Raw genomic sequence first — 21,269 nt, 5'->3', positions numbered from 1 at the left:
AACTGGACAACAGGGGCATTTCTGCCTAATAGACCCCATGGACAGTCTTTTTGGATCAATATAAGTAGGAAAATGAGCCTAGAAGTGATTTAGGGCGGAGTTGTCCTTTAAGCTAGATGCTGAATAGACCGAAATCTAATCTTTGCTTCTGGGGGTACCTGGAACAAAATATTTTGCGATAGGGGTCCATCCGTAGAACAAAATATTTTGAGATGGGGGTCCGTGGCCAAAAACACATTTTGGGGGTCCTTAACCACTGATCGGCACATTCTACAAATGTCTAACAGTTTTCCTGAAAAAACGTATGTTGCTATCAATTGTTTCTCAAACTTTGTCATGTCAAGGACCCCCAGAATGATATGTATTTGGCCACAGACCCCCATCGCAAAATATTTTGTTCCAGGGACCCCCAGAAGCAAAGATTAGATTTCGGTCTATTCTGCATCTAGCTGAAGGCCACAGACCCGTTGGGAAATGAGTTTGGGTCGACTTTGTTTTAGGTCGACCTTTCCTGCTACCTTTTTTTAACAGGGTTACAAAGTGCTTTGCAAAAAAAGATATAGAGTACAGCAAATAATAAAGAGTTAAAAAGGCATCGTAAAAATCCAAACATAGAACAAACATCAATTAATACAAATACCATCAAATAACATGATTATTTTTTTTAAACATGAAAAATGCATACAGGGAGATTATCATGGATAAAAGAGAGATTAAAATAAACACTATGAAAAGGCCTTGACATTTAAGTAGTTTTCAGAAGTGATTGAAAAGATGACTAGCCTGTGGGATCCTCAGATGGCGTCCCAAAGCCTTGGCTCCAAAAGCCTCATTGCTCCAGGTAATGAGGCCTGTTTTAGGAACAACCTAGTAATGGGCAAGAGCGCAGAGTGAGATGTAAAATCTTCTCTGTATAGAGCTGACTTACTGAAGAGCAGTGTTGGGGAAGTTAAAGTTACATGTAACTGAGTTACGTAACTAAGTTACATTTTGCTGTAACTTGCTGGTAACTGAGTTACATTCATATTTCTGTAACTTGTCAAGTAACTGAGATACTTTTTGGGTAATTTTTGGCTCAAGTTACAAGCAAAGTTATAATTTTACATTTAAGTTTAGTTAAAGCTATACTGTGTAAGTTGCTCAACTAGTGGTCAGAGCTGTATAGCAAACTGCGGTCGCGTCCGCGTCTTTCGGCCGTTTTTCGCCACCGCGTCCGCCTGCAGCTCGCCGAGATCTATCTTTAGAGGGGTCCCTGGTTCCTGTGCGTTCAGGCATTCCGGAGAAACTGAGTCCTTCACCCAAGTATGTTGTTGTTATGTTGAGGCAAGCTACTTCCTGAGAAGTCAGCAAGATGCGCCTGTGATTGGCCGGTAGTGTACCATGTGTTTATGATCAGCGATATGATTGGCCAACGTATACACATGATGCAGATTACGTAATTTTGCCGCGAAATTCTCCCCCCCTCACGGCTCATAGAAAACATATAAAGAGAAGGCTTTAGAAGCTGAAATTAACGGAGTGGGGGTTCTAAAACTTTAGCGATTTAACAGTTAGGACAATTTTAAGATTTGTTTTATAAAAAAAGTTACATGGTATAACTTTAAGATTGACGATCAAATGTCCTCAACAGATCATAATTTTCTTATTTTTAACTTTATTTTAGGAACACAGATGTTTACTAAAGAAAATGACAACCTTTTTGAAAAAAAACAAACAAACATACAACTCAGTTGAGAGGCATATTTCTGCTGGCATGTGACTTTTTTGTAGGATATTATATTTTGTTTCATGTACAGCAAATGTACATTCTCAATTTAACGCTGAAAAAAAGTAACTCAAGTTACCCAAATTACTTTTTCTATGTAACTTGAAACTTTATAAGTTACATTTCTCCAGGGGTATAACTTTAACTTGATAAAGTTACTGCCATGGTGAGTTACTTGTAACTGCACAAGTTACGCTTTCAAAGTAACTTCCCCAACACTGCTTGAGAGGAGAGTGGTAGGCTTATACAGTAGCTAAATTAACACATTGTTGTAATTCTGTTAGACCAAGGTCAATTTACAATTTAGGCATTTAGCAGACATCTTAATCCCAAGCGATTTACAATAAGCAAGGACAGCACAAGGAAATACATAAAATGCATAGCAATAGTAATCTAGGATTGTATGTACTACTGTATACCTACCTATAGCAGGGGTCTTCAACATTTTTCAGGCCTAGGACCCCTGAGTTGAGAGAGATATGAAGCAGGGACCCCCACTAGTCTAGTGGTATTTCTGAAAAATGTGATTGTTAGAGGCATTTTGGGGTAAAAGTTGGGAACCAGTCTATTTTACACAATTCAAGGGTGCTGAATCTGAAAAAAATGGTTACCAAGCAAAATGTTGAGTTTTTGACCTTCTAATTTGCATAACAAAATAGCTGCAGAATTGTCAATTTTAAACTATTTCTTCAAGGGATATTTCACTTTCAAAAAACCTTTAGTAATTTTATCGTCTAATCAAGCTTTTGGGAACACCCAGGACAGTTTTTGAGTTGTTTGATTCAGTTTAGATTTAGATATTTGATATTCATTTTATCAGACACGCCCCCTTCCTATACAAACCCATTGTAACTTCAAACTCCATTTTAACCATGATAGATTTAATGAGAACACCCGTCCTTTTTTCTGGTGACTCCTGATATGCTCCTAATACGTGAGCAGGTTATGTTTTGTCAATAACATTTTTCATTTATCTTTAATAAGTTCTTAATTGTATTTTATTTCTTTAATCTTCCCAAATAATTATAGAAAATAAACTAAAAAGGTTATCGAAAGAACACTACCTGTTCGAGTATTAGAAGGGCATCAGGAGTCACCAGAAAAAAGAATGGGTGTTTTCATTGAATCCATCATGGTTAAAATGTTTTATTTGTATTTAAAAGAGATATTTCACTTAAATACAAAAACATTTTAACCATGATGGATTCAATGAAAACACCCATTCTTTTTTTCTGGTGACTCCTGACGCCCTCTTAATACACGAACAGGCAGTGTTTTTCGATTTTAATAATTATTTGGGAAAATGAAAAATAAATAAATACAAAAAATACCTTATTAAAAAGAAATGAAAGGAGTTATCGAAAGAACACGACCTGCTCACGTATTAGGAGGATGTCAGGAGTCACCAGAAAAAAGGACGGGTGTTTTCATTAAATCTATCATGGTTAAAATGGAGTTTGAAGTTACAATGGGTTTGTATAGGAAGGGGGCGTGTCTGATACAATAAATATCAAATATCTAAATATAAACTGAATCAAGCAACTCAAAAACTGTCCTGGGTGTTCACAAAACCCTGATTATATGATAAAATAATGAAAAGTTGTTTGAAAGAGAAATATTGCTTGAATAAATAGTTCAAAATGTACAATTCGGTAGCCACTTTGTTATGCAAATTAGAAGGTCAAAAACTCAAAATTTTGATTGGTAACCAGGTTTTTCAGATTCTGCACCCCTGAATTATGTAAAATGGCCTGGTTACCAACTTTTACCCCCAAATGCCTCTAACCTGCGTATAGAAGGCCTTTTTCCAGAATTTCCGCCTGACTACACAACCTATTCATGGATTCATGTAGTTTCATTGTTTGATTCATTGTTTGATACTTGGATTCATGTCAATTTGTGTTTTCAGATATTTAAACACTTGATTCATCAATACTTGATTTGGAAAGATTTGGAGGACCCCCTGCAGTAACTCTGGGGACCCCCGGACCCCCTGTTGAATTTTGAGTTACAAAGTTTGAGTTACAAATGTTCGCTTAAAAAAATACATATATTCAAAGATTTGCACACATTTTCACGACTTTTCAAAAATAGCAGCGCGGCACCGAGTGCTGCGCTGCAAGCTTATATATCTGCTATTTTTCAATAGCTAAAGTATATAAAATAATTAAGGCCCCTCCACCTTGGGCCCTAGTAACTCAGTCCCACTTCCCCCCTTGAGACGCCCTTGCCCTCATTCCACCTCTAGGTTCACTTCACTGCATGTTCCCTGTCTGTTCCACAGCCTTGGATCCTAATGTGGCGTCATGATGAGTTTGCTGTCCGATGCTGTGGAACAAACTGCCTCTCTCTATTAGGTCTGCTTAACATTGACGCTTAAATTAAACTTAAACAGCCATTTATATTCCCTCACCTTTGAGACTACTGGAAGAGGTCCATGTGTCCTCATCACTGTGCCCTGTACTGTCTTATTGATTAATGTTGTATAAGACTGTGTGCCATAAAGCAGGGGTCTTCAACGTTTTCAGGCCAAGGACCCCTTAGCTGAGAGAGAGATGAAGCAGGGACCCCAGCTTCCATATAGTTTCATCGTTTGACAATCATCAGTGTATTTTGGATTTGTGTCAATTTGTGTTATAAGATATGTAACCACTTGAACCGTCAATACTTAATAAACTTGACCTTTCACTCTGTACTTAGTCTGCTCTTTTTTCCCCTCTACACCAAACCTCTTTGTCGAAAATAGCCGATCTACAAGCTCACAACGCCTCGCAGCGCAAGGCGTTGTGAGCTTGTAGATCTGCTATTTTTGTCTAAAGTTCTCAGAATATGGACATTAGGGTTCAAGTGGTTAATATAAAAAAGGAAAAAAAAAAGTTTCTATTGCACAAAGATTTGAAGGACCCCTGTAGTAACTCTGAGGACCCCATAGGGGTCCTGGACCCCCTGTTGAAGACCCCTGCTATAAAGATATTGGACTTGTCATAAAGTCATAAACTGTTCTTGATGCTTTCCCATAATTAGTTTATCTTCTGTAACTGTTACATTTATAGGGCTGTCATACTATTACAAATTGCAATCAGATTGATTACAGAATAATAATGAATTCCTCATGATTAATCACCTTTTGTAAAGTATGCCCACAATATGACCTTTTCTTGTGGGAACCGAAGATGCATTAAGTGACCCTCTCTCTAGCTCTCGCTCTATCCATGCCTCTGTATCTCACAGTCTCACCCCGTCGTGCTACGGTATATGTGATTTGAGCTGCTGCCTAAAGTAAGTTGTGAAGCCTTTTATGGCAATAACTGACTTGTGTTTTTGGAGCGGTGAAAGCGCTCCCAATGAACAGGTATGTCTGTGGGTATGTCTCTGGGTGGCTGGGTGGGTGGCTGGCTGGCCGTGTCCGTAGTCTGGCAATACCTTGAGTGGCCACACACAAAACACTAGTTAAAGGAGGGGCGCTGTTTTGTGCAGGCCAGGCACACTCACCACTCACTCACAGGCACAGTTTACACTCACTCACTCACTCACTCACATAGGGTACAGCTGCTCAAATTCACCGCTCCACTTCGAACGGAGGTTTGATTTTTTAGGGCTAGATAGGGCTTCTCTTTCCATCTCGTTTGGATCTATCAGCCATCAGATACCAGAGCGATGACTAGTGCAGAGTGTGTATGTACAGCAAGTGGTAATGTTTAATCTAATTAATTGTGTTAATTTAAGTTAATTAACTCAGTCAAGTAAGTTATTTTGACAGCCCCATAGTTTGTATATTCCTATAATTTGTCTTAAAGGGATATTTCACAAAAATAAAAAAAAATAAAAAAGCAATCATATAATCAGGCTTTTGGGAGCACCCGTGGGACAGTTTTTAAGTTGCTTGATTCAGTATTTAGATATTTGATATTCATTTTATCAGACACACACCCATGTACCGGTAACTTCAAACTCCATTTTAACCATGATAGATTCATTGAAAACACCCGTCCTTGGTTCTGGTGACTCATACTGTCCTCCGATGTGAACTGGCCTTGCCTTTTCAATTGCTTTTTTCATTTATTTGTAATAATTATATGGAGGAATAAAAGAAGAATATCAAATATCTAAATAAATCAAGCAACGGTGTTCCCAAAAGCCTGATTAGACAATCAAATGACAACGTTTGTTTTTAAGTGCAATATCCCTTTAACAAATATAATATTCAACAAGAATTAGCATAATCTGACTCAGACATTTTCATATATTGCGCTACTTGTCCTGCTGAGTCGACCAACATCACTCTCTCTTTCCAAAATGTCCTGGTCTTCGGAGCTGCCAATCATCTGACTGGTCGTTGATGGGACAGTCTGGTAGAGATCACCGTCTGGATGCTGGAGAGCAGTGTATGTATCCTGATCCCCTTGGTCCTATGAAAGTTCAGCACATTTCAGAAGAGAGTAAAATAAAATGTAATACAATGCAAGTAGATAATTATGTATGTATTATTTATCTTATCCATCCATCCTGGAAGAGGGCTGGGGCGGTATGGAGTTTTTGTTGTCGTGGGAATAAGTCACTGTTTACCTGTTTACCACTGTTTTTTGGAGCTGTGTGCAGCTCCCTATACATGGCTGTGTGGGTCTGTGTGTGTGTGTGTGTGTGTGTGTGTGTCTGTCTGTCTGTCTGTGTGTCTGTGTGTATGTAGCCTGACTTCGGCGCGTAACTAGTGCCGCACCATTTACGCCACTCGCGCAATATATACATCAAAATGTGCGGCTCGGCCGGGAATGGTGTTCTATTACCTTTCGTTCCGATCCGCCTTACCATGCCGACGTAATCGGCAAAAAACGACGCTTAATTGTCCCCATTGACTTATAATGGGACAATGCAAGAAATCACTTTCAAGTATTTTTCTCTCGTAAACCATAGGAGCTACAGTTTCAAACCTCGGAGGGGAGATTCATAATGATTTTAAGAATGAATCGAAAAATAATTACATCACTCGGCCTCATGGTGGCGCTATAACGGCCCACTTTACGTTTTGCCCCGTAACTCTTGAACCGTAGATCGGAAAATTAAAATTCTTTTTTCCCTGGATTCCTTGGGTCAAGACGCATCTCCCCATATAGGCCACGCCCATTTGCGCCAGGATAGATTTTCCGCCATCTTGAATTTTCTCCAAAACACACTTTTTGCTCCTTTTCCTACATATTTTCTTCAAATGTCACAAAAATCGGTACACATGATCTACACACACACACACACACACACACACACACACACACACACACACACACACACACACACACACACACACACACACACACACACACACACAGCTCCACTTCACACGGGTGTGATTTTTGATGGTATGATGGTATGGTGGTATCTCCCCCCAAAAGTTGTTTTGAATGATAAAACGCTGTATGCATTACACAACGGCTGTATTGCAGTTATTGCACCCAGCACTAGATTGGACCAATGAAACTTCTTGCAAGTAGTCACAACTCCTTGCAACAAAACAGTTTTAAGGTGATGTCACACCAATGCAACTCCTTGCATTTTTGTTTTGTTGCAAGGAGTTGTGAATAGTTGCATTGTTGTGGACTGGCCTTAAGGGAATTTCACACCAAGCACTATAACGATAACTGTCCTCATAGTTCTGGTGTGAATGTTTTTTTTTTTTTTTTTTTTCAAATAATATCTTTAGTTATAAAAATAATCACGGTATAATCACGGTTATGAACTCGACACCACGGTATGCACTACACAACCGCGGTAGGATATTGCTGTTATTGCACCCAGCCCTAAAAATGAATGGATGAAATAAAATGTGAAAGAGCTTAACTTAAGTTGAAAAGTATAGAAAAATGCATACGTTGTTCACTGGAGAATGAAGATTTAGTGCTGTGATGGGTGAGACAGTGATGCCTGGGTTTGTTCTTCTGTTCCATAGACAAAGTATAGCAGAGCTATGGGATTAGATTCATGCCAAATGTCCAAACCTTGAAAGTAGTATTTCAAGACTGTAAAATGGTTTTGAATCTCTGAAAAAAAAAATTGAATCTCTGAAAAAAAAAATTGAATCTCTGAAAAAAAATTTTGAATCTCTGAAAAATTATTTCGAAACTCTGTACAATGTCTTGGCAGAATTTCTTCAGATACAAATCACTTTTTAGAGTTTCGCCAACACATTTTCAGAGTGTCAACTTCATCATAAACACAGTTTCAGAATATACATTTTGGCACTTTTCTCCCTGCATAAAACCTTGTAAACTCCTGACTCATAATAAAGATTTCAAAACCTTGAGAGTTATTTTCAATCTCTGAAAATATTTTTTGTAAGACTGAAAAATGATTTCAAAACGCAGAAAAGTGATTTGAATCTGTGACAAAACGTGTTGTATCTCTGAAGAAATTCTGCCAAGACATTGTACAGTGTTTCGCCCACACATTTTCAGAGTTTCAACTTCATCAGAAACACAGTTTCAGAATATACATTTTGGCACTTTTCTCCCTCCATATTATTTTGTTCTCCGTGTAAATAGTGATTGTTTTCGTAGCTTGCAACTCTATTGTTGAAAGACTCAAAGTCATCTTCAAGGGTTAAACTTTCACACACCACAGCACGATGCATGCGCATCTGACGCTATGCAATCAAGGTCTGTGCCTGAAGCTAGTTGCAGTTTTGTGGTCTGAAGCTAGTTGTTTTGTATGTGAAGGATTTTGTTTCGAACCTGAAGGATTTGGTTTTGAAGGGAGGCGGGGGGAGCGGGGGGGAGCGGAGGCGGGACCGGGGGTGTCCAGTCCAATCACAGAAGCTCACGGTGATTGACAGACTACCCAGCCAATGACAGTCACAACATGACGTCATGACGTCATGACGCCGACACAGGAAGGCGCACGCATTTTATTACATGGTGGTCCTCCTCCTAGAAGGATCAACTCTGTGCGTCGTATTAAATGGATTTTATTCCAGGATAAAGTCCCCACATAACAACATGTCTGCAATACAGGTGAGCAAAGTTCCTAATACTCATTGCGTGTATACTCGGTCGCGTTTCTGCGACGGTAGGTCACAGAATTCATAAGTCAAGTCAACAGTTTTGGTGTAACAGTCTCACTCGGCGATAACATAACATTAGGTTTTCAGAGCGTTTGTATTTGTCACGGTGGTGTGTAATCACATTTGATTTCGTTGTGAAATCACTACGGCAGTGTTTTTCAAACACAAAAATCAGCTTTGACAGTATACAAATGGAACCAAATGGACCCCAACGGGTTCATTTGGTACCATTTGTATACTAGCTGTCAGTTACTGGTATGGGTCAATAGACCAGTGGTTCTCAACCTTTTCAGGCCGCGACCCCCAAAATAATCATTTTAACTGGGGACCCCCCACCCTGACGAGAGTTGAGACATTACATTTTGTATAACACAGTTCTATTGTTGCGAGGCGTTGTTGTGAGCATGTAGATCTGCAATTTTCACAATTTCTGCATTTTATATTTGACAATATGGACAATATTGGCTACATTCATTTTATTTCATAGGTATTAAATCCTTAAATGGTCACGTTAGAAATGTATAGATACCCTCTATATACACTTAAACTTTATGTTGGTTTGTTTACTGCTGAGAGATAAAACAATGTTGCACATTAACTTAATCATCTGGGGACCCCCACAATAATTTGGGGAACCCCCTGGCGGTCCCGACCCACCGGTTGAGAACCACTGATGTAGACTAAAGTGTCCATTTGGTTTCATTTGTATACTGTCATTGCTGGTATTGGTCAATGTGTAGACTAAAGGGTCCATTTGGTTCCATTTGGTTCTGTTTGCATAGTGCAGTACATGTTCCGGACTACCAAAAACAAGTACCTGAATAAGTCAAGCAAACTTGTTTAAGTCAGGGTCCACAGGATACTCAAATCATCATCATACATAAATATACTAGGCAACAATATACAAGTGGAGGTCTCCACTTCATAGGATATGCATTCCACATAGAAGGAGAATGACTTAAGTCCCTTGTTAGATCAAAATCTGGGTTTAACGTGGTCTGTGGAGCATGGCACATACTCCATCACAAATCATGATGCACAGTGATGTATGTTGTTGTTATTGCATGTTGTGGCAATCTATTGTACTGTATGTCTATATGGGACAAAATGACTCAAATTCTGAGTAGTTCTAGTCATTGTGTTTGTGTTGTGTATTTATTAATGGATTGGCCTTAAAAATTATAAATCTTCGAATCCAGAAGCTCCTCAACAAAACATTTTTCTTTGCAGGATGATGTAGACGATATTGCTGAAATGTCCCAATATCTCCTTAGCTATGTTTCAGCAAGACGACATGGAGGGAGGGGACGACTATCCCAGCAGCACCTTCAGATGCTGGATGGGGCCCCAGCAGTGCAGACAGTAGGCACATGCAGAGGTAATAGCTGCCACACATAATACATTTTCGCTGGATACTTGGTAAACTTGAATGTTGCTCTGTACTTGATCTGATATTTTGTTCCCTTGCTATCTTGTGATGTTTAAATGATATGAAATAATAAATTAATCCAAATTCATGTCCTTTCAGGAAATGTTTCCATGTCCACTGTGTGGTGTAACATTTCCAAGAGGGGACATAGATGAGCATGCCAGCTTCTGTGGAGATGGGTACGAATACATTTGACTTAATCATGCCTTTACGTTTCAAACCACAAAACGTCATGTTGTAGTACTCAAAGGACTACAATTTGGTCGCAACTATCCACCGGAAACAGTTTTAACCCAAAATAATTCCCCTGCGCTCAAGGACATACTTTTAGGACCTACCTAATAAACTCTGTGATGCGGAGTAGTTTGGCCTTGTTTGGCCTTGTTTGGTATATGCATCTTTTAGTCCAACTGTTAGCGACTGGCAAGACTACACAAGGCTACTCGAGCATTTTAATAGGGATTGGGGAAACAAACGGAGGGAACCAAATCAAAGCGACGCCGCTTCTTCTAGTGGTTTCCGCGCTTTAGGTGGAAACCAAACGGCCTGTTATGAACGAAACACCAGGCTTTCTCTCAGAAAGCCTGGTGGGCGAGGTTACAATTGGCCCATGTTCGGGGGTGGGTGATAATAGTCACTGCATGTATTTTTACGGGCTGGGGTGGCACCTGTCATCAGGTACCCCTGGCCGGGAGGAGTAGGACAAAGGCTCTATATCCTTCTGGTGGGGGTTTCTGCCTGGTGCAGCAGTGACTGACAACAAAGAAATGTGTGTGAGGAGTAATCAAATGAAAAATGGGGTCTTCAAAATAATTGGCTGCTTTAAATAACATTAAAGACAGAGAGAACAAGATATGCAATATACTACCATCTAAAATGACAAATGATATTTCTCAGGTTTGAATGGGTTAATTTGGCCATAATGCTACACGGTAAACTCTCTAAGCCATTACAGTTGTTTCCAATACAGACAATCTCTGCTATCGGTCACTTATGCAGATGTTCTTGGTTAGACTTAACCATATTTTCTGTTACAGGATTCGTGGAGACCAAGGAGTTGAAAATATGGACACCGCCTTTATGTTCCAGAGACGTGGAACAGGCAGAGCTAGTTATATCTCTGGAAAAAGTGTACACAATTAAAGGTAATGTCTTGAGAAAGTTTATAGCATCCCAACAAGTCAATGTTCCTTGGTGTGAAACTGATAAACTGCAGTTAAACATCATATCACATTTTGCCAGTCCCTATTCCTTATAGGAGTGTAAGTCACCTTCAGGCGGGTGCCCCCCCCCGCCTGAAGGCCCCCCCCCCTCCCATTTCTTTTCTCCTCTTTTTCTGCGATTGTAATTGATGTTATCCTATGTAAAGTACTATGTTTTATCCATCTTTCAATGGTATATGAGATACATAAAGTGGTTCCTGGTGCAAACTGCTAAAAAACTCTTCAATCAATCAATACACATTTGTACTTTTGCAATATTGAACGGCTGTGACGAGATGTGTGGATGGCCGCCACCTAGATATTTTATGATGTGCTCCTCACACTGGAGGAAGACCTTGAACGTGACATCTCCAAGTGCATCTTTTTTTGTGTGCATTATGTTTTCCTACCTCGCCTTTGAGCAGCGCTACATGTCTTTACAGTCGAGTGATCCCTACGCTCTATGGCAGAACTACCATTCCAGCATGTCATCTTACAGAGTGTTAACATACCCTTTTCAGGACAGAGGGAAACCACACTCCAGAACAACTGTGGCATATGGGACAGCTCAACACCCCAGTGGAAGAAGGAAATATTGAGGTAACTTTATTAACCCCTATTGCTGTGTTTTATATTGTCTACTTCTCAGCTGCCATGAATGAAGCTAACATATTACTGTTATTTATGAAATTGTTATTAGGGGTCTAAGCTTAATGTGTGTGTGTGTGTGTGTGTGTGTGTGTGTGTGTGTGTGTGTGTGTGTGTGTGTGTGTGTGTGTGTGTGTGTGTGTGTGTGTGTGTGTGTGTGTGACAAAATCTCATGTGTAGGACCTGCAAAATGCAGAAATGGACTGGGAGACCACCGAGACATCTTGAGTTCAGGTCCCAGAATTTCCGGTGCCCATCTCAAGATCTGTCAGCACTTCAGTCTGCAATTGACCCTCTAGCAGATGACGATTCAAATGGCTATAACGTTTATATTGAGGTGCTAGCCTTTGTCACCGAAACACTCAAATATCACATTGACATGGATTAAAGTTATCAGGCGCCAAAACTGATTTCTTGTTTCACAGAGAAAATGTCTACCAAATTCATGCAGTCTTAACATAATTCAGCACGATGTGTTTCAAGTTTCAATTCAGTTGTCCAATGTGTGGCCCTTCATTCACTTTATTGAAGTCAGTATGGCCCTCTGGAAATAAATGATGCCCACCCTTGCATTAGAGTATGGTCTCAGTTATTTCATATAAAATCAAAGGTTAAAGTCAATCAATCAAAGGCTATATTTACATCTTGTGTTTAGGAATGAGCGCTGATTGTGTGGGGGGCTACTTTCACACTCGTATACAAATCACACATTAGGACTTGGGTAAACATTTGCAGTCCTTATGGGTTGTTCCCTTGACACATCACTGTGACATCACAGGTGACATGTATGGGCATAAAAGATATTAAGGTCAATTTAAACACCCTAATTTATACCTCCTAATGGAACCCACAGAGTCCCTGGAATACACTTTGAGAACGTCCCAGAATATAACATAGTATTAGGTCAGATTTGGTTGTGGAGGGCTCTTTAGCCTTTGTAAAGTGTCTTGAGATAACTTGTTATGATTTGACACTTTAATAAAATTGAATTGAATTGATGGCTTCTGGCAACTAAGGACTGACCAAATCATGCTGTGCCAACCTTGGGAGCGTCACTCTGGTTGACTGCTCCTCGTCCTCTATAGCATACCATAGAATGGATGAGGAGATAATCAGGACAGCCAGCTAAAATATGTGATGGTGCCAGTACATATTGTATGACTTTTTCATTCCATTTAGGTTGCTCTCAGATGAAACCTCAGTTTGCTGTCTTCAGTCATCTAGGTTCTCCATGCATCCTTCATCAGAATGTCTACATTATTGATATGTGGAATCCCACAGTACCAATACCTTAGCTGGGAGATCAATTAGCAAATATTTATTATCACAGCTACCTCCCGATAGATAATCTAGCGTAACTTGTCTTTACTTGAGTACATTTTAAAGTTGGTTGTTGCAAATATTCAGACCATGTTCTTTAGCACGTCTCTTTCATTGTAAGATAAGTAATAGCATGGTCATAGGAATGATAGCTGTGCTTGTACCTCCAATCATCCATTCGAAAAAAGTACCCGATTCTAGACAACAGCAGGTGGGAATTTGTTAGGCATTAATTACCCTAAGACCACCTTAAAATGCATTAGTTAACCCCACTAGGTCCTGTTGGACTTTTAATGGCCAATACATGTTTATTACTTGAATAGGTATTATACACTACGCTATAAACACAAATCACTCAATGCTGACAGCTGGTCAGCAGTTGGTTTAATAATGTACACATACTTAGGCCTACACAACATTTTGGACAAGTAAGATACAGACTTGTCATAATACATTGTTGCAGCAGACACGGTACAGTACACAACTATAAACACTGTAGCTTTTGTTGTCATTTGGAGTAAACGGTGTACATATAAATGAATTATATTCATATCACTTTTTTTTTTTTTCAGTGGTAGAACGTGTTTATTCTCTACTGTTCATTTTAATTTACAGCAGTATATTTTAAAACCAAAAATACATTAATAACCACTACAGCCATACTTCTATTTGAAGTCCATCTATGACTTAAGAAAACAAAAATAAAGCACTCAGAGCAGAACACATTGACTGAACTTTGTCATTTTTATTTTTTACAAAATACACAACTGTAGAAAAATTCGAAGTACGGTGCTTCAAGTGGCAATTATGGTAATAGTTTGTCTTCTGCATGTTTAGGTAATCTCACATTTCTCAATACTACAATAGTTGAAAAACAAGGTGCTTTGTTGTAATAAAAGCCAACCGGTTTCGACCTTCATGCGGTCTTCATCAGGGCAGGTACAAGTGTCAACATCTGACACTAACCTACCCTGATGAAGACCGTTTGAAGGTCAAACATGTTGGCTTTTATTGCATAAATAAAGCACCTTGTTTTTATTACCTCTCCTCATGACTTTCTGAGTGCTCGGATCACTCCTGGTTGCTCTTAATGCCATCCTTTTGACCAGACCTACTTTTTTTTTACATTTCGGCGTGTATTTTGTAGTCCAGTTCCCCTTGTCTCAAACCTTTCAGAAGACATCACTGTTTGTAAAGGACTATACCAAAGCACAATGTGTTTGCCTGGCTTTAAAATATAGTTTCTCTCGTTCTCTGATCTGTTAAATTTCCCTTTTGGAAGTCTAATTCTTTGAACTTGAAGAGACAGGAAGCATGTTACTGTTTGTTTGTTTATAATCAGTTAAACCCATGTTAATGCACTTTAAGATAATGTTCTTAAAGGAGTAGTTCACCCACAAAATGACTTTTTTTCTATTGATTAGTCACGCCATGGAGACTAGAGTTCAATAATATTTTTCGTTTTTTGTTGCATTCCTAAGACAAAAATGTGATAACAATAAATGTACCCCCATTCGTTCCGGATGGGGACCCGTTTCGACGGGTCCCCATCCGGAATCAGGGGGGGTAAATTTACTCTAAAAATATTATTGAACTCTGCTCTCCATGGCATGAGTAATCAATAGAAAAAAAGTCATTTTGTGGGTGAACTACTCCTTTAATGTTCTGTATCCGTCTCTGCCCTGCTATGCCATTAGAACATTTGCTGCACTATACATGAGATGTTTATAAGAAAATAGGCATTTTTGAAGGCCATTGAATTTCAAAATTAACACAGACTGAGCCTCGGCGCTCATGCCCTCGTAGAAGCCTCTGTCGTCCAGCCACTGGGACATGTGGCTGCAGCTGGCTGGGTAGTGGGCCTGGGGGGGGAGGGAGGGAGGGAGGGGGGCAATTTTTAGATTTTCTGTTACTTTTTACACACCATTATAATCAGGGTTCCCACACATGTTTACCAATTAATTTCCAAAACCTTTCCAGAATATTTAACCCAATTTCCAGGACTATATAACAATAATTCAGCTCAATAACAGGTCGCTTACTCCTATGCGCAATGCCCAAAGACAGGTAGTGTATGCCAGTGGTTCTCAATCTTTTCAGGCTGTGACCCCCGAAATAATCATGTTTTAACTGGGGACCCGGCACCCTGACGAGCACTAAGAGTTGAGGAATTTTGTATAACACGGTTCTATTGTGAAAATAGCCGATCTACATGCTTACAACGCCTCGAGGCGTTGTGAGCATGTAGATCGGCTATTTTCACAATTTCTGCCTCTAATATTTGACAATTTGTCCAATGTTTAATTTGTCATTTCAGAGGTATTAACAAAATCAATAACCAAAGACAATGCATAGCTATTTTTCCAGGACCTTCTGGGACCCTTGATAAATTCCAAAACGTTTCCAGTACTGGAAAAATATTTTTCTAATTTCAAAATATTTCCAGGAATTTCATGACCGTGGGAACCCTGTATAAGGAATAGGGACTGGCAAAATGTGATATGATGTTTAACTGCAGTTTATCAGTTTCACACCAAGGAACATTGACTTGTTGGGATGCTATAAACTTTCTCAAGACATTACCTTTAATTGTGTACACTTTTTCCAGAGATATAACTAGCTCTGCCTGTTCCACGTCTCTGGAACATAAAGGCGGTGTCCATATTTTCAACTCCTTGGTCTCCACGAATCCTGTAACAGAAAATATGGTTAAGTCTAACCAAGAACATCTGCATAAGTGACCGATAGCAGAGATTGTCTGTATTGGAAACAACTGTAATGGCTTAGAGAGTTTACCGTGTAGCATTATGGCCAAATTAACCCATTCAAACCTGAGAAATATCATTTGTCATTTTAGATGGTAGTATATTGCATATCTTGTTCTCTCTGTCTTTAATGTTATTTAAAGCAGCCAATTATTTTGAAGACCCCATTTTTCATTTGATTACTCCTCACACACATTTCTTTGTTGTCAGTCACTGCTGCACCAGGCAGAAACCCCCACCAGAAGGATATAGAGCCTTTGTCCTACTCCTCCCGGCCAGGGGTACCTGATGACAGGTGCCACCCCAGCCCGTAAAAATACATGCAGTGACTATTATCACCCACCCCCGAACATGGGCCAATTGTAACCTCGCCCACCAGGCTTTCTGAGAGAAAGCCTGGTGTTTCGTTCATAACAGGCCGTTTGGTTTCCACCTAAAGCGCGGAAACCACTAGAAGAAGCGGCGTCGCTTTGATTTGGTTCCCTCCGTTTGTTTCCCCAATCCCTATTAAAATGCTCGAGTAGCCTTGTGTAGTCTTGCCAGTCGCTAACAGTTGGACTAAAAGATGCATATACCAAACAAGGCCAAACAAGGCCAAACTACTCCGCATCACAGAGTTTATTAGGTAGGTCCTAAAAGTATGTCCTTGAGCGCAGGGGAATTATTTTGGGTTAAAACTGTTTCCGGTGGATAGTTGCGACCAAATTGTAGTCCTTTGAGTACTACAACATGACGTTTTGTGGTTTGAAACGTAAAGGCATGATTAAGTCAAATGTATTCGTACCCATCTCCACAGAAGCTGGCATGCTCATCTATGTCCCCTCTTGGAAATGTTACACCACACAGTGGACATGGAAACATTTCCTGAAAGGACATGAATTTGGATTAATTTATTATTTCATATCATTTAAACATCACAAGATAGCAAGGGAACAAAATATCAGATCAAGTACAGAGCAACATTCAAGTTTACCAAGTATCCAGCGAAAATGTATTATGTGTGGCAGCTATTACCTCTGCATGTGCCTACTGTCTGCACTGCTGGGGCCCCATCCAGCATCTGAAGGTGCTGCTGGGATAGTCGTCTCCTCCCTCCATGTCGTCTTGCTGAAACATAGCTAAGGAGATATTGGGACATTTAAGCAATATCGTCTACATCATCCTGCAAAGAAAAATGTTTTGTTGAGGAGCTTCTGGATTCGAAGATTTATAATTTTTAAGGCCAATCCATTAACACCTTCTAAGCCTGGCCGTACTCCCTCGGACTTCCTACTGGGTCCCATCAGCCACGCCGTCTATTCCCGGACTTTTGATATAAATTATAATAAAAAAAAAAAAAACATCGGAAATTCTTCTCTGTGTCTTTTTGGAGCGATCTGAAAGGGTTAATATGCTCTGACAGTCATTTTCTGGTGCTGGGTGTGATACTCCTAATATCCAGCAGGCCACGCCGTTGACTCACATTCTGGATGGATGGCTGGCCAGGAGGAGCCTCATCCTCTCCCCAGTGTTGAAACTCAGCAAGAAGCTCAAACAAGATGGCTGGTCTTTGTCTCTGTTCGTGGATCGCGGTTTCAATCACGTTCGGGCGCCGCTTCTCTATCGCTCCTTTCCCTGCTTCGCCGCACGTAAACGAATGGAATTGATCTCCCCTCCGCCTCGCCAAAGTAAGATCGCCGACCTCTGCAGGATGAATATGTACGCTGTGTCGAGCACTCCAGTACGTGTTGTTATCATGTGGGCTTTGTTTTTTTAAAACATGTTTGTAAATAAATGGCTTATTTCTTCGGCGCTACCTCTGTTCAGAGGGTTCTGCCGCGGCTTGCAACGTGTTAATAAATACACAACACAAACACAATGACTAGAACTACTCAGAATTTGAGTCATTTTGTCCCATATAGACATACAGTACAATAGATTGCCACAACATGCAATAACAACAACATACATCACTGTGCATCATGATTTGTGATGGAGTATGTGCCATGCTCCACAGACCACGTTAAACCCAGATTTTGATCTAACAAGGGACTTAAGTCATTCTCCTTCTATGTGGAATGCATATCCTATGAAGTGGAGACCTCCACTTGTATATTGTTGCCTAGTATATTTATGTATGATGATGATTTGAGTATCCTGTGGACCCTGACTTAAACAAGTTTGCTTGACTTATTCAGGTACTTGTTTTTGGTAGTCCGGAACATGTACTGCACTATGCAAACAGAACCAAATGGAACCAAATGGACCCTTTAGTCTACACATTGACCAATACCAGCAATGACAGTATACAAATGAAACCAAATGGACACTTTAGTCTACATCAGTGGTTCTCAACCGGTGGGTCGGGACCGCCAGGGGGTTCCCCAAATTATTGTGGGGGTCCCCAGATGATTAAGTTAATGTGCAACATTGTTTTATCTCTCAGCAGTAAACAAACCAACATAAAGTTTAAGTGTATATAGAGGGTATCTATACATTTCTAACGTGACCATTTAAGGATTTAATACCTATGAAATAAAATGAATGTAGCCAATATTGTCCATATTGTCAAATATAAAATGCAGAAATTGTGAAAATTGCAGATCTACATGCTCACAACAACGCCTCGCAACAATAGAACTGTGTTATACAAAATGTAATGTCTCAACTCTCGTCAGGGTGGGGGGTCCCCAGTTAAAATGATTATTTTGGGGGTCGCGGCCTGAAAAGGTTGAGAACCACTGGTCTATTGACCCATACCAGTAACTGACAGCTAGTATACAAATGGTACCAAATGAACCCGTTGGGGTCCATTTGGTTCCATTTGTATACTGTCAAAGCTGATTTTTGTGTTTGAAAAACACTGCCGTAGTGATTTCACAACGAAATCAAATGTGATTACACACCACCGTGACAAATACAAACGCTCTGAAAACCTAATGTTATGTTATCGCCGAGTGAGACTGTTACACCAAAACTGTTGACTTGACTTATGAATTCTGTGACCTACCGTCGCAGAAACGCGACCGAGTATACACGCAATGAGTATTAGGAACTTTGCTCACCTGTATTGCAGACATGTTGTTATGTGGGGACTTTATCCTGGAATAAAATCCATTTAATACGACGCACAGAGTTGATCCTTCTAGGAGGAGGACCACCATGTAATAAAATGCGTGCGCCTTCCTGTGTCGGCGTCATGACGTCATGACGTCATGTTGTGACTGTCATTGGCTGGGTAGTCTGTCAATCACCGTGAGCTTCTGTGATTGGACTGGACACCCCCGGTCCCGCCTCCGCTCCCCCCCGCTCCCCCCGCCTCCCTTCAAAACCAAATCCTTCAGGTTCGAAACAAAATCCTTCACATACAAAACAACTAGCTTCAGACCACAAAACTGCAACTAGCTTCAGGCACAGACCTTGATTGCATAGCGTCAGATGCGCATGCATCGTGCTGTGGTGTGTGAAAGTTTAACCCTTGAAGATGACTTTGAGTCTTTCAACAATAGAGTTGCAAGCTACGAAAACAATCACTATTTACACGGAGAACAAAATAATATGGAGGGAGAAAAGTGCCAAAATGTATATTCTGAAACTGTGTTTCTGATGAAGTTGAAACTCTGAAAATGTGTGGGCGAAACACTGTACAATGTCTTGGCAGAATTTCTTCAGAGATACAACACGTTTTGTCACAGATTCAAATCACTTTTCTGCGTTTTGAAATCATTTTTCAGTCTTACAAAAAATATTTTCAGAGATTGAAAATAACTCTCAAGGTTTTGAAATCTTTATTATGAGTCAGGAGTTTACAAGGTTTTATGCAGGGAGAAAAGTGCCAAAATGTATATTCTGAAACTGTGTTTATGATGAAGTTGACACTCTGAAAATGTGTTGGCGAAACTCTAAAAAGTGATTTGTATCTGAAGAAATTCTGCCAAGACATTGTACAGAGTTTCGAAATAATTTTTCAGAGATTCAAATTTTTTTTTCAGAGATTCAATTTTTTTTTTCAGAGATTCAATTTTTTTTTTTCAGAGATTCAAAACCATTTTACAGTCTTGAAATACTACTTTCAAGGTTTGGACATTTGGCATGAATCTAATCCCATACAGAGCCATTTAAGAAAGCATTAAAGAGAGCATTAGAATGGACCCTTTTGATGGGTTAATGCAGATGAAAGTAGTATTACTTGTTTACATTTGATAGATGTTACTTCCACATGGTCTGTGAAAATGTTCCAGAGCAAATATACAATTGGTGAATTACTAAAGTATACACTGTCTGTATACTTTATTTTGAGTCTCAGTTTGTGGCATGCTGGTATTACAAATTATAGGAGAGGCTATGTTTAAAAAAATACCGTTGATATATTTTCCACAGGATAATCCAGATTAGGATGACAACAGATATGGACACAACTAGAGACACCACAATAGGAGCCAGGCGGTATCCCTTCTCAGCTTGTACCATGTGGTCTGGAAAAGAGGTGGTACACAATGCAGAAAATTAGAAGTTCAGTTCCAAAATGTTAAAAAGGGACTGTGCCACAGTCCCTTTTTAACATTTTCCCTAACTTAACAATTGTGGCAAATGTGTTGATATACAAATGGTAATCAGTCATACAATGTACTGTAATGTACTGTGCGTCGACTAATCAAATGCCAACCATGTGTAGACTGAAACCAATAGTGTTTGGCAATACATTAACCAGATGCCTAAACCAGTGATTTTCAACCAGTGGTCCTTGAGGTGGTTCCACGTGGTCCCCAGCTAAATGATGGAGTTGGTAACCAAATGGACCCTTATAGATCTTTAACTCTTGAAGGTGTAAACTGAGACCAAAAGGAGCCTCACAGGTTTCATTTTACGCTCTCAATAGTTAGATTATTGTTGAACATCTGCATTACTTACAAGATGTCTACACAATTAGAGAATGTAGAAGAATTGTTATTTTGATCAATGTTTGCCTGTTATCTCTCCTACAGTATGGTACCACATCAATACAGCATGGAATTGTGGGAAGTGGGGTTCTTATCCAACTATAACAGAACGTTTTGGGTCTGAGAGGCTAAATCTCATCAAATTGTGGTAATAATAATAATAATGGACCTTG

The 21,269-nt window shown here is 39.7% G+C and overlaps 2 long non-coding RNA genes across 2 annotated transcripts; both read left to right on the top strand.

Moving 5' to 3' along the window:
- The first annotated feature begins 8,570 nt into the window (after positions 1 to 8,570).
- LOC308280430 lies at positions 8,571 to 10,448 on the top strand. Its single transcript, XR_013961730.1, has 3 exons — positions 8,571 to 8,763; positions 10,088 to 10,191; positions 10,342 to 10,448. It is a non-coding gene; the product is annotated as an uncharacterized lncRNA (long non-coding RNA).
- Positions 10,449 to 10,698: 250 nt separating this feature from the next.
- On the top strand, positions 10,699 to 13,877 carry LOC308280473. The gene is made up of 3 exons (XR_013961738.1): positions 10,699 to 11,387; positions 11,966 to 12,044; positions 12,273 to 13,877. It is a non-coding gene; the product is annotated as an uncharacterized lncRNA (long non-coding RNA).
- The last annotated feature ends 7,392 nt before the right edge of the window (positions 13,878 to 21,269 follow it).

This window comes from Nannobrachium achirus, assembly GCF_963921795.1.
Source record: "Nannobrachium achirus genome assembly, chromosome: 24".
Taxonomy (NCBI): Eukaryota; Metazoa; Chordata; class Actinopteri; order Myctophiformes; family Myctophidae; genus Nannobrachium; species Nannobrachium achirus.
The sequence above is the reverse complement of the archived record's forward strand: the minus strand, read 5'-3'. Positions and strand labels throughout refer to the sequence as shown.